Raw genomic sequence first — 15,082 nt, 5'->3', positions numbered from 1 at the left:
AACAATTCTACTCGTATGCACCCGTATTCGTACTCGTACAATATACAGCTTTTAGATGTATGTACTATTGGTATATACACTCCAATGATCAGCTCTTAGCAGCCCATGTGAGTCACCTAACACATGTGGGAACCATCATTTGGCAACTAGCATGAAATATCTCATAAAATTACAAAAATATGAGTAATCATTCATGACTTATTTACATAAAAACAAAATTACATATCCTTTATATCTAATCCATACACCAACGACCAAAAACACCTACAAACACTTTCATTCTTCAATTTTCTTCATCTAATTGATCTCTCTCAAGTTCTATCTTCAAGTTCTAAGTGTTCTTCATATATTCTACAAGTTCTAGTTACATAAAATCAAGAATACTTTCAAGTTTGCTAGCTCACTTCCAATCTTGAAAGGTGATCATCCAACCTCAATAAATCTTTGTTTCTTACAGTAGATTATCATTCTAATACAAGGTAATAATCATATTCAAACTTTGGTTCAATTTCTATAACTATAACAATCTTATTTCAAGTGATGATCTTACTTGAACTTGTTTTCGTGTCATGATTCTGCTTCAAGAACTTCGAGCCATCCAAGGATCCGTTGAAGCTAGATCCATTTTTCTATTTTCCAGTAGGTTTATCCAAGGAACTTAAGGTAGTAATGATGTTCATAACATCATTCGATTCATACATATAAAGCTATCTTATTCGAAGGTTTAAACTTGTAATCACTAGAACATAGTTTAGTTAATTCTAAACTTGTTCGCAAACAAAAGTTAATCCTTCTAACTTGACTTTTAAAATCAACTAAACACATGTTATATATCTATATTCTATGCTAACTTAATGATTTAAAACCTGGAAACACGAAAAACACCGTAAAACCGGATTTACGCCGTCGTAGTAACACCGCGGGCTGTTTTGGGTTAGTTAATTAAAAACTATGATAAACTTTGATTTAAAAGTTGTTATTCTGAGAAAATGATTTTTATTATGAACATGAAACTATATCCAAAAATTATGGTTAAACTCAAAGTGGAAGTATGTTTTCTAAAATGGTCATCTAGACGTCGTTCTTTAGACTGAAATGACTACCTTTACAAAAACGACTTGTAACTTATTTTTACAACTATAAACCTATACTTTTTCTGTTTAGATTCATAAAATAGAGTTCAATATGAAACCATATCAATTTGATTCACTCAAAACGGATTTAAAATGAAGAAGTTATGGGTAAAACAAGATTGGATAATTTTTCTCATTTTAGCTACGTGAAAATTGGTAACAAATCTATTCCAACCATAACTTAATCAACTTGTATTGTATATTATGTAATCTTGAGATACCATAGACACATATACAATGTTTCGACCTATCATGTCGACACATCTATATATATTTCGGAACAACCATAGACACTCTATATGTGAATGTTGGAGTTAGCTATACAGGGTTGAGGTTGATTCCAAAATATATATAGTTTGAGTTGTGATCAATACTGAGATACGTATACACTGGGTCGTGGATTGATTCAAGATAATATTTATCGATTTATTTCTGTACATCTAACTGTGGACAACTAGTTATATGTTACTAACGAGGACAGCTGACTTAATAAACTTAAAACATCAAAATATATTAAAAGTGTTGTAAATATATTTTGAACATACTTTGATATATATGTATATATTGTTATAGGTTCGTGAATCAACCAGTGGCCAAGTCTTACTTCCCGACGAAGTAAAAATCTGTGAAAGTGAGTTATAGTCCCACTTTTAAAATCTAATATTTTTGGGATGAGAATACATGCAGGTTTTATAAATGATTTACAAAATAGACACAAGTATGCGAAACTACATTCTATGGTTGAATTATCGAAATCGAATATGCCCCTTTTTATTAAGTCTGGTAATCTAAGAATTAGGGAACAGACACCCTAATTGACGCGAAACCTAAAGATAGATCTATTGGGCCTAACAAACCCCATCCAAAGTACTGGATGCTTTAGTACTTCGAAATTTATATCATATCCGAAGGGTGTCCCGGAATGATGGGGATATTCTTATATATGCATCTTGTTAATGTCGGTTACCAGGTGTTCACCATATGAATGATTTTTATCTCTATGTATGGGATGTGTATTGAAATATGAAATCTTGTGGTCTATTATTATGATTTGATATATATAGGTTAAACCTATAACTCACCAACATTTTTGTTGACGTTTTAAGCATGTTTATTCTCAGGTGATTATTAAGAGCTTCCGCTGTCGCATACTTAAATAAGGACGAGATTTGGAGTCCATGCTTGTATGATATTGTATAAAAACTGCATTCAAGAAACTTATTTTGTTGTAACATATTTGTATTGTAAACCATTATGTAATGGTTGTGTGTAAACAGGATATTTTAGATTATCATTATTTGATAATCTACGTAAAGCTTTTTAAACCTTTATTGATGAAATAAAGGTTATGGTTTGTTTTAAAATGAATGCAGTCTTTGAAAAACGTCTCATATAGAGGTCAAAACCTCGCAACGAAATCAATTAATATGGAACGTTTTTAATCAATAAGAACGGGACATTTCAGTTGGTATCCGAGCGTTGGTCTTAGAGAACCAGAATTTTGCATTAGTGTATCTTATCGAGTTTATTAGGATGCATTAGTGAGTCTGGACTTCGACCGTGTTTACTTGAAAAATGATTGCTTAACAAATTTTGTTGGAAACTATATATTTTTAACATGTGAATATTATGTGATATATTAATCTCTTAACGCGTTTGATATTATGTGATAGATGTCTACCTCTAGAACAAGTCCTATTGACTCACCTAATAATAATGAAGAGTCAAATGTAAATTGGAATGATTCGTGTACTGATTCACAAGTTCCCGAAGAGGAACCGGAAGAAGAGTCGGAACCGGAAGAAGAATCGGAACCGGAAGAAGAATCGGAACCGGATGAAGAAATAGAACTGGTAGGGGAAATAATAAAACGGTTAAGTAAAAGAAAATTCTCAACCAACCGACCAAGGTTAATTATGGTCAATGGTGTTTCCGCCAAGGAAGCAAAATATTGGGAGGATTACCAATTCTCCGATGAATCGGATTCCGACGAGAATTCAGATGATGTTATAGAAATTACCCCAACTGAATTTTAAGGGCAAAAGAAAATAATAAGGGAAAGGGCATAAAAATAGAGAAATCTAATTCCAACCCCGATGAACTTTATATGTATCGTCAACCCCCGAAGTCCTTAAGTTGTAACAATGATTCGGGAACCTCTAAACCACCAGGTTTTTCTAAACCAATGTGGAAAACGACGGCTCGTATTAGGGGAACATCATATATCCCTAGAAACTTGGCAAAACGAACCAAAACCGAAGAAGAAGAAGCAAGCGAGTCGGAATAAGATAGTTGTATTCGTGTGGTGTAATATATGTAATATAGTGTGCTTATGCTTTATGATATATGTAAAAATTGCTTGTATTAATAAGTATTTTTTTTATGAATCTAACTCTTGTCTATTTTACAGTATAAAAACACAAAATGGATAGACAACCCAATATTTTAAGAGACCTACCCGGAGACATGATTGATGAAATCTTGTCTAGAGTCGGTCAGAATTCTTCGGCACAACTATTTAAGGCGAGATCAGTTTGTAAGACATTCGAAGAACGTTCCAAGAATGCCTTGGTTTATAAAAGGCTTTCGTTCGAAAGATGGGGGATATCACATTGGGAAATCCATAAGTTACGATGTGTTTACTTTGACGCATATATTGCGGGGAACCCAAATGCTATTTTACGCAATGGGTTAAGAAATTATTTTGACTCAATATATCCGAATATTGGACTTCGTGATTTAGAAAAAGCGACTAACATGCAACATAAAGAAGCATGTTATGCTTACGGATTAGTAATGTTCGCTTCTCACCAAAGTGAGAACAAGAACATTGGGCTACAACTATTAAACAAAACGTTCCCACAAGTGACGGAGTCGGTAATTGGGGTAAGAAATGAGGTTTTTAGATTGTTACGGGACTGTTGGACATTACGTAACCCTCTTCCCTTTGACGACGTTACAACACGCTGTCTTATCAACGGCCATAACGGTTATGTTCCACAAGACCAAGGATGGGAAGTAATCCTAGTAAAACCAGAATGCATGACTTGTTTCTGGACGTATGAATTACGTGTCTTTATTGCCTTTGCTGAACGACTTGTGTACTAGCTAGAATTATCTTCACAACCATCTTGTATCAAATTTATTGTGTGCTATATTTCATGCTATATGTAAAATAAGCGGTATTGTAAGTTTGTAAAATATTGTGTAAAAGTTTGAACGCGAAATATTATTATAATCAGTTTTTCATATAGAATTGTAGTAGTTGAATTGTATATTAACTACTAAGTATGAACTTAACGGGTAGGTACTACCCGAATTTAAACTTATAAAACGCTAATATGAAGAAAAAGCTTTTATAAATGAGTTCATATTATGCTACGAAATACTATTAACTACTCTTAATATTCTGTATGATTAACTTGTTCCATTTGACTATTTTGAAGGAAATGGCACCGACTACTCGACACACCGTGAATATGAATGAAGAGGAATTCCGTACTTTTCTAGCTTCAAACATAGCCGCAGTACAGGCTGCGCTACATACCAACAATAACCTTGGATCTAGCAGTACAGGAAATCGTGTACGATGCACCTACAAAGAATTCACTGCCTGCAAACCTTTGGAATTTGATGGAACCGAAGGACCGATCGGATTGAAACGGTGGACCGAGAAGGTCGAATCGGTGTTTGCCATAAGTAAGTGTACTGAAGAGGATAAAGTGAAGTACGCTACGCATACCTTCACAGGTTCTGCGTTAACATGGTGGAATACCTATCTAGAGCAAGTGGGACAAGACGATGCGTACGCACTACCGTGGTCAGCATTTAAGCACTTGATGAACGAGAAGTACCGTCCCAGAACCGAGGTCAATAAGCTCAAGACAGAACTTAGAGGGTTACGAACCCAAGGATTTGATATTACCACGTACGAAAGACGATTCACAGAATTGTGCCTATTGTGTTCGGGAGCATTCGAAGATGAGGAAGAGAAGATTGACGCGTTTGTGAAAGGATTACCGGAAAGAATCCAAGAAGATATAAGTTCACACGAGCCCGCCTCCATACAACAGGCATGTAGAATGGCTCACAAACTAGTGAACCAGATTGAAGAAAGAATTAAAGAACAGACTGCTGAAGAGGCCAATATGAAGCAAGTCAAAAGAAAGTGGGAGGAAAACGGTGATAAGAATCACCAATACAACAACAACAGCAATTACAACAATAATCGCAACAATTATCCCAACAATCGCAACATCAATCGCAACTACAACAAACGGCCCAACAACAACAACAACAACAACAATAGCAACTACAACAATCATCCCAACAACAATAATAACCGCAACAACAACAACAATCAGAAGCAGCTATGCCAAAGGTGTGAAAAGTATCACTCGGGGTTCTGCACCAAATTTTGCAACAAGTGTAAAAGAAATGGTCATAGCGCGGCGAAGTGTGAGGTCTACGGACCAGGGGTTAATAGAACGAAAGGAACAAATGGTGTCGGAACGAGTAATGGCGGAGCAAGTAGTGTCGGAGCATGTTATGCCAATGTAGCTTGTTATAAATGTGGAAAACCGGGCCACATTATTAGAAATTGCCCGAACCAGGAGAACACGAATGGACAAGGCCGCGGAAGAGTTTTCAATATTAATGCAGCAGAGGCACAGGAAGACCCGGAGCTTGTTACGGGTACGTTTCTTATTGACAATAAACCTGCTTACGTTTTATTTGATTCGGGTGCGGATAGAAGCTATATGAGTAGAGATTTTTGTGCTAAATTAAGTTGTCCATTGACGCCTTTGGATAGTAAATTTTTACTCGAATTAGCAAATGGTAAATTAATTTCAGCAGATAATATATGTCGGAATCGAGAAATTAAACTGGTTAGAGAAATATTTAAGATTGATTTGATACCAATAGAGTTAGGGAGTTTTGATGTGATAATCAGTATGGACTGGTTGAAAGAAGTGAAAGCAGAGATCGTTTGTTACAAAAATGCAATTCGCATTATACGAGAAAAAGGAAAACCCTTAATGGTGTACGGAGAAAAGGGCAACACGAAGCTACATCTTATTAGTAATTTGAAGGCACAAAAACTAATAAGAAAAGGTTGCTATGCTGTTCTAGCACACGTCGAGAAAGTACAAACTGAAGAAAAGAGCATCAATGATGTTCCCATTGCAAAAGAATTTCCCGATGTATTTCTGAAAGAATTACCGGGATTACCCCCACATCGATCCGTTGAATTTCAAATAGATCTTGTACCAGGAGCTGCACCAATAGCTCGTGCTCCTTACAGACTCGCACCCAGCGAGATGAAAGAACTGCAAAGCCAATTACAAGAACTTTTAGAGCGTGGTTTCATTCGACCAAGCACATCACCGTGGGGAGCTCCTGTTTTGTTTGTCAAGAAGAAAGATGGTACATTTAGGTTGTGTATCGACTACCGAGAGTTGAACAAACTTACCATCAAGAACCGCTACCCACTACCAAGAATCGACGACTTATTTGATCAACTACAAGGCTCGTCTGTTTATTCAAAGATTGACTTACGTTCCGGGTATCATCAAATGCGTGTGAAAGAAGATGATATTCCAAAGACTGCTTTCAGAACACGTTACGGTCATTACGAGTTTATGGTCATGCCGTTTGGTTTAACTAATGCACCAGCTGTGTTCATGGACCTTATGAACCGAGTGTGTGGACCATACCTTGACAAGTTTGTCATTGTTTTCATTGATGACATACTTATTTACTCAAAGAATGACCAAGAACACGGTGAACATTTGAGAAAGGTGTTAGAAGTATTGAGGAAGGAAGAATTGTATGCTAAGTTTTCAAAGTGTGCATTTTGGTTGGAAGAAGTTCAATTCCTCGGTCACATAGTGAACAAAGAAGGTATTAAGGTGGATCCGGCAAAGATAGAAACTGTTGAAAAGTGGGAAACCCCGAAAACTCCGAAACACATACGCCAGTTTTTAGGACTAGCCGGTTACTACAGAAGGTTCATCCAAGACTTTTCCAGAATAGCAAAACCCTTAACTGCATTAACGCATAAAGGGAAGAAATTTGAATGAAATGATGAACAAGAGAAAGCGTTTCAGTTATTGAAGAAAAAGCTAACTACGGCACCTATATTGTCATTGCCTGAAGGGAATGATGATTTTGTGATTTATTGTGACGCATCAAAGCAAGGTCTCGGTTGTGTATTAATGCAACGAACGAAGGTGATTGCTTATGCGTCTAGACAATTGAAGATTCACAAACAAAATTATACGACGCATGATTTGGAATTAGGCGCGGTTGTTTTTGCATTAAAGACTTGGAGGCACTACTTATATGGGGTCAAAAGTATTATATATACCGACCACAAAAGTCTTCAACACATATTTAATCAGAAACAACTGAATATGAGGCAGCGTAGGTGGATTGAATTGTTGAATGATTACGACTTTGAGATTCGTTACCACCCGGGGAAGGCAAATGTGGTAGCCGATGCCTTGAGCAGGAAGGACAGAGAACCCATTCGAGTAAAATCTATGAAAATAATGATTCATAATAACCTTACTACTCAAATAAAGGAGGCTCAACAAGGAGTTTTAAAAGAGGGAAATTTAAAGGATGAAATACCCAAAGGATCGGAGAAGCATCTTAATATTCATGAAGACGGAACCCGGTATAGGGATGAAAGGATTTGGGTACCAAAATTTGGAGATATGAGAGAAATGGTACTTAGAGAAGCTCATAAAACCAGATACTCAATACATCCTGGAACGGGGAAGATGTACAAGGATCTCAAGAAACATTTTTGGTGGCCGGGTATGAAAGCCGATGTTGCTAAATACGTAGGAGAATGTTTGACGTGTTCTAAGGTCAAAGCTGAGCATCAGAAACCATCAGGTCTACTTCAACAACCCGAAATCCCGGAATGGAAATGGGAAAACATTACCATGGATTTCATCACTAAATTGCCAAGGACTGCAAGTGGTTTTGATACTATTTGGGTAATAGTTGATCGTCTCACCAAATCAGCACACTTCCTGCCAATAAGAGAAGATGACAAGATGGAGAAGTTAGCACGACTGTATTTGAAGGAAGTCGTCTCCAGACATGGAATACCAATCTCTATTATCTCTGATAGGGATGGCAGATTTATTTCAAGATTCTGGCAGACATTACAGCAAGCATTAGGAACTCGTCTAGACATGAGTACTGCCTATCATCCACAAACTGATGGGCAGAGCGAAAGGATAATACAAACGCTTGAAGACATGCTACGAGCATGTGTTATTGATTTCGGAAACAGTTGGGATCGACATCTACCGTTAGCAGAATTTTCCTACAACAACAGCTACCATTCAAGCATTGAGATGGCGCCGTTTGAAGCACTTTATGGTAGAAAGTGCAGGTCTCCGATTTGTTGGAGTGAAGTGGGGGATAGACAGATTACGAGTCCGGAGATTATATAAGAAACTACCGAGAAGATCATTCAAATTCAACAACGGTTGAAAACCGCCCAAAGTCGACAAAAGAGCTACGCTGACATTAAAAGAAAAGATATAGAATTTGAAATTGGAGAGATGGTCATGCTTAAAGTTGCACCTTGGAAAGGCGTTGTTCGATTTGGTAAACGAGGGAAATTAAATCCAAGGTATATTGGACCATTCAAGATTATTGATCGTGTCGGACCAGTAGCTTACCGACTTGAGTTACCTCAACAACTCGCGGCTGTACATAACACTTTCCACGTCTCGAATTTGAAGAAATGTTTTGCTAAAGAAGATCTCACTATTCCGTTAGATGAAATCCAAATCAACGAAAAACTCCAATTCATCGAAGAACCCGTCGAAATAATGGATCGTGAGGTTAAAAGACTTAAGCAAAACAAGATACCAATTGTTAAGGTTCGATGGAATGCTCGTAGAGGACCCGAGTTCACCTGGGAGCGTGAAGATCAGATGAAGAAGAAATACCCGCATCTATTTCCAGAAGATTCGTCAACACCTTCAACAGCTTAAAATTTCGGGACGAAATTTATTTAACGGGTAGGTACTGTAGTGACCCGAACTTTTCCATGTTTATATATATTAATTGAGATTAATATTTACATGATTAAATGTTTCCAACATGTTAAGCAATCAAATTTGTTAAGACTTGATTAATTGAAATATGTTTCATATAGACAATTGACCACCCAAATTGACCGGTGATTCACGAACGTTAAAACTTGTAAAAACTATATGATGACATATATATGGATATATATATAGTTAACATGATACTATGATAAGTAAACATATCATTAAGTATATTAACAATGAACTACATATGTAAAAACAAGACTACTAACTTAATGATTTTTAAACGAGACATATATGTAACGATTATCGTTGTAAAGACATTTAATGTATATATATATATATATCATATTAAGAGATATTCATACATGATAATATCATGATAATATAATAATTTAAAATCTCATTTGATATTATAAACATTGGGTTAACAACATTTAACAAGATCGTTAACCTAAAGGTTTCAAAACAACACTTACATGTAACGACTAACGATGACTTAACGACTCAGTTAAAATGTATATACATGTAGTGTTTTAATATGTATTTATACACTTTTGAAAGACTTCAATACACTTATCAAAATACTTCTACTTAACAAAAATGCTTACAATTACATCCTCGTTCAGTTTCATCAACAATTCTACTCGTATGCACCCGTATTCGTACTCGTACAATACACAGCTTTTAGATGTATGTACTATTGGTATATACACTCCAATGATCAGCTCTTAGCAGCCCATGTGAGTCACCTAACACATGTGGGAACCATCATTTGGCAACTAGCATGAAATATCTCATAAAATTACAAAAATATGAGTAATCATTCATGACTTAATTACATAAAAACAAAATTACATATCCTTTATATCTAATCCATACACCAACGACCAAAAACACCTACAAACACTTTCATTCTTCAATTTTCTTCATCTAATTGATCTCTCTCAAGTTCTATCTTCAAGTTCTAAGTGTTCTTCATATATTCTACAAGTTCTAGTTACATAAAATCAAGAATACTTTCAAGTTTGCTAGCTCACTTCCAATCTTGAAAGGTGATCATCCAACCTCAAGAAATCTTTGTTTCTTACAGTAGGTTATCATTATAATACAAGGTAATAATCATATTCAAACTTTGGTTCAATTTTTATAACTATAACAATCTTATTTCAAGTGATGATCTTACTTGAACTTGTTTTCGTGTCATGATTCTGCTTCAAGAACTTCGAGCCATCCAAGGATCCGTTGAAGCTAGATCCATTTTTCTCTTTTCCAGTAGGTTTATCCAAGGAACTTAAGGTAGTAATGATGTTCATAACATCATTCGATTTATACATATAAAGCTATCTTATTCGAAGGTTTAAACTTGTAATCACTAGAACATAGTTTAGTTAATTCTAAACTTGTTCGCAAAAAAAAGTTAATCCTTCTAAATTGACTTTTAAAATCAACTAAACACATGTTATATATCTATATGATATGCTAACTTAATGATTTAAAACCTGGAAACACGAAAAACACCGTAAAACCGGATTTACGCCGTCGTAGTAACACCGCGGGCTGTTTTGGGTTAGTTAATTAAAAACTATGATAAACTTTGATTTAAAAGTTGTTATTCTGAGAAAATGATTTTTATTATGAACATGAAACTATATCCAAAAATTATGGTTAAACTCAAAGTGGAAGTATGTTTTCTAAAATGGTCATCTAGACGTCGTTCTTTAGACTGAAATGACTACCTTTACAAAAACGACTTGTAACTTATTTTTACAACTATAAACCTATACTTTTTCTGTTTAGATTCATAAAATAGAGTTCAATATGAAACCATAGCAATTTGATTCACTCAAAACGGATTTAAAATGAAGAAGTTATGGGTAAAACAAGATTGGATAATTTTTCTCATTTTAGCAACGTGAAAATTGGTAACAAATCTATTCTAACCATAACTTAATCAACTTGTATTGTATATTATGTAATCTTGAGATACCATAGACACGTATACAATGTTTCGACCTATCATGTCGACACATCTATATATATTTCGGAACAACCATAGACACTCTATATGTGAATGTTGAAGTTAGCTATACAGGGTTGAGGTTGATTCCAAAATATATATAGTTTGAGTTGTGATCAATACTGAGATACGTATACACTGGGTCGTGGATTGATTCAAGATAATATTTATCGATTTATTTCTGTACATCTAACTGTGGACAACTAGTTGTAGGTTACTAACGAGGACAGCTGACTTAATAAACTTAAAACATCAAAATATATTAAAAGTGTTGTAAATATATTTTGAACATACTTTGATATATATGTATATATTGTTATAGGTTCGTGAATCAACCAGTGGCCAAGTCTTACTTCCCGACGAAGTAAAAATCTGTGAAAGTGAGTTATAGTCACACTTTAAAATTCTAATATTTTTGGGATGAGAATACATGCAGGTTTTATAAATGATTTACAAAATAGACACAAGTACGTGAAACTACATTCTATGGTTGAATTATCGAAATCGAATATGCCCCTTTTTATTAAGTCTGGTAATCTAAGAATTAGGGAACAGACACCCTAATTGACGCGAATCCTAAAGATAGATCTATTGGGCCTAACAAACCCCATCCAAAGTACTGGATGCTTTAGTACTTCGAAATTTATATCATATCCGAAGGGTGTCCCGGAATGATGGGGATATTCTTATATATGCATCTTGTTAATGTCGGTTACCAGGTGTTCATCATATGAATGATTTTTATCTCTATGTATGGGATGTGTATTGAAATATGAAATCTTGTGGTCTATTATTATGATTTGATATATATTGGTTAAACCTATAACTCACCAACATTTTTGTTGACGTTTTAAGCATGTTTATTCTCAGGTGATTATTAAGAGCTTTCGCTGTCGCATACTTAAATAAGGACGAGATTTGGAGTCCATGCTTGTATGATATTGTATAAAAACTGCATTCAAGAAACTTATTTTGTTGTAACATATTTGTATTGTAAACCATTATGTAATGGTTGTGTGTAAACAGGATATTTTAGATTATCATTATTTGATAATCTACGTAAAGCTTTTTAAACCTTTATTGATGAAATAAAGGTTATGGTTTGTTTTAAAATGAATGCAGTCTTTGAAAAACGTCTCATATAGAGGTCAAAACCTCGCAACGAAATCAATTAATATGGAACGTTTTTAATCAATAAGAACGGGACATTTCATGATTACCAAGTGCTCAACCACTTAGAATGCTTTACATACACTTGCGAGTGTATTATGTTTATGATTATGAAATCTTGTGGTCTATTAACATATTGAAATGATTGTTATGATAAACCTATGAACTCACCAACCTTTTGGTTGACACTTTAAAGCATGTTTATTCTCAGGTACGAATTAAGTCTTCCGCTGTGCATTTGCTCAATATAAGGACATTATTTGGAGCCGATCATCGCAATGGGGCCAAATGTTGATGACTTCGTCCAGGTGGATTAGGACGGGTCCTTTCATCTTCATAAATTCCAAAAGTTCTAGTTTCATAAAATCAAGAATACTTCCAAGATTGCAAGTTTACTTCCAAGTTTTCTAAATCCATTCCAAGTAATCATCTAAGATCAAGAAACCTTTGTTACTTACAGTAGGTTATCTTTCTAATACAAGGTAATAATCATATTCAAACTTTAATTCAATTTCTATAACTATAACAATCTTATTTCGAGTGGAAATCTTACTTGAAATTGTTTTCGTGTCATGATTCTGCTTCAAGAACTTTCAAGCCATCCAAGGATCCTTTGAAGCTAGATCCATTTTTCTCATTTCCAGTAGGTTTATCCAAGGAACTTGAGGTAGTAATAATGTTCATAACATCATTCGATTCATACATAAAAAGCTGTCTTATTCAACGTTAAAAACTTGTAATCACTAGAACATAGTTTAGTTAATTCTAAACTTGTTCGCAAATAAAGTTAATCCTTCTAACTAGACTTTTAAAATCAACTAAACACATGTTCTATATCTATATGATATGCTAACTTAATGATTTAAAACCCAGAAACACGATAAACACCATAAAACTGGATATACGCCGTCGTAGTAAAACCGGGGGCTGTTTTGGTTGGGATAATTAAAAGCTAAGAAGAACTTTGATTTAAAAGCTATACTTCTGGAAAAATGATTTTTCTTATGAACATGAAACTATATCCAAAAATCATGGTTAAACTCAAAGTGAAAGTATGTTTTTCAAAATGGTCATCAAGATGTCGTTCTTTCGACGGAAATGACTACCTCTTTCAAAAACGACCTGTAACTTTTATTTCCGACTATAAACTTATACTTTTTCTATTTAGATTCATAAAGTTAAGTTCAATACGAAACCGTGGCCACTGGAATCACTCAAAACGGATTAGAAACGAAGAAATGGCGAGTAAAACAAGATTGATAAAAACTACTCATTTTACCTACGTGAAAGTTAGTAATAAATCTATTCCAACCATAACCTAATCAACTTATTGTATATTATGTAATCTTGAGATACCATAGACACGTATATAATGTTTTGACCTATCATATCGACCCATCTATATATATTTCGGAACAACCATAGACACTCTATATGTGAATGTTGGAGTTAGCTATACAGGGTTGAGGTTGATTCCAAAATATATATAGTTTGAGTTGTGATCAATACTGAGATACGTATACACTGGGTCGTGGATTGATTCAAGATAATATTTATCGATTTATTTCTGTACATCTAACTGTGGACAACTAATACTAACGAGGACAGCTGACTTAATAAACTTAAAACATCAAAATATATTAAAAGTGTTGTAAATATATTTTGAACATACTTTGATATATATGTATATATTGTTATAGGTTCGTGAATCAACCAGTGGCCAAGTCTTACTTCCCGACGAAGTAAAAATCTGTGAAAGTGAGTTATAGTCCCACTTTTAAAATCTAATATTTTTGGGATGAGAATACATGCAGGTTTTATAAATGATTTACAAAATAGACACAACTACGTGAAACTACATTCAATGGTTGAATTATCGAAATCGAATATGTCCCTTTTTATTAAGTCTGGTAATCTAAGAACTAGGGAACAGACACCCTAATTGACGTGAATCCTAAAGATAGATCTATTGGGCCTAACAAACCCCATCCAAAGTACCGGATGCTTTAGTACTTCGAAATTTATATCATATCCGAAGGGTATCCCGGAATGATGGGGATATTCTTATATATGCATCTTGTTAATGTCGGTTACCAGGTGTTCACCATATGAATGATTTTTATCTCTATGTATGGGATGTGTATTGAAATATGAAATCTTGTGGTCTATTGTTACGATTTGATATATATAGGTTAAACCTATAACTCACCAACATTTTTGTTGACGTTTAAAGCATGTTTATTCTCAGGTGAATACTAAGAGCTTCCGCTGTTGCATACTAAAATAAGGACAAGATTTGGAGTCCATGTTTGTATGATATTGTGTAAAAACTGCATTCAAGAAACTGATTTCGATGTAACATATTTGTATTGTAAACCATTATGTAATGGTCGTGTGTAAACAGGATATTTTAGATTATCATTATTTGATAATCTAAGTAAAGCTTTTTAAACATTTATTTATGAAATAAAGGTTATGGTTTGTTTTAAAAATGAATGCAGTCTTTGAAAAACGTCTCATATAGAGGTCAAAACCTCGCAACGAAATCAATTAATATGGAACGTTTTTAATCAATAAGAACGAGACATTTCAATATATAATCTACTTACTTGCAATCACTTACACAAATACCTCATACACGCTAGCATTTTAAGAATTAGCATACCATCTCAAAA

Source organism: Rutidosis leptorrhynchoides, chromosome 4 (assembly GCF_046630445.1).
Source record: "Rutidosis leptorrhynchoides isolate AG116_Rl617_1_P2 chromosome 4, CSIRO_AGI_Rlap_v1, whole genome shotgun sequence".
Taxonomy (NCBI): Eukaryota; Viridiplantae; Streptophyta; class Magnoliopsida; order Asterales; family Asteraceae; genus Rutidosis; species Rutidosis leptorrhynchoides.
This window is presented reverse-complemented; position numbering follows the sequence as displayed.